Raw genomic sequence first — 436 nt, forward strand, 5'->3', positions numbered from 1 at the left:
TCTTGGTTGAGCTTGTTTGTAAAAGATGTTCAAGCGTTTTAAAACTTGTGTTTACTTCATTTTGTGTCAAAGCAACAAGAAATGTGTCAATTGTATCGCCTACACAGACAAATGTTGTGTTTACTGTGTTAAGAGTTAAGGATGCAGCAAGTTTTCTTCATCACATTTGATGTCTGCATCCTCTCTAAATACAAATGTATGTGGTGTTTCCATTGCTTTTTTTTGTATTTAACCTCAGACACCTGACCTGGACACTTTGGTATCTTTTCTCTTTTACCTGTTTCTCTCAAACCGTACAGTGTATAATGGTTTCATTCTTATTTGGTGTTTGCATACAAAAAAATGCTTTCTGAACTTTCTATGTATAAAAATACCATATACGTTCAATAACTAGTCTAAAAAAGACACCTGCTTAGGCTTTCATCTTAAATTACAA

General features: G+C 33.3%; 1 protein-coding gene across 1 annotated transcript in view; it reads right to left on the bottom strand.

Moving 5' to 3' along the window:
• Nucleotides 1-436, bottom strand: part of fgf10b (fibroblast growth factor 10b) — a 10,602-nt gene that overhangs the window by 5,938 nt on the left and 4,228 nt on the right. The window lies entirely within an intron of this gene.

The sequence above is a fragment of the Etheostoma spectabile genome, chromosome 5, assembly GCF_008692095.1.
Source record: "Etheostoma spectabile isolate EspeVRDwgs_2016 chromosome 5, UIUC_Espe_1.0, whole genome shotgun sequence".
Taxonomy (NCBI): domain Eukaryota; kingdom Metazoa; phylum Chordata; class Actinopteri; order Perciformes; family Percidae; genus Etheostoma; species Etheostoma spectabile.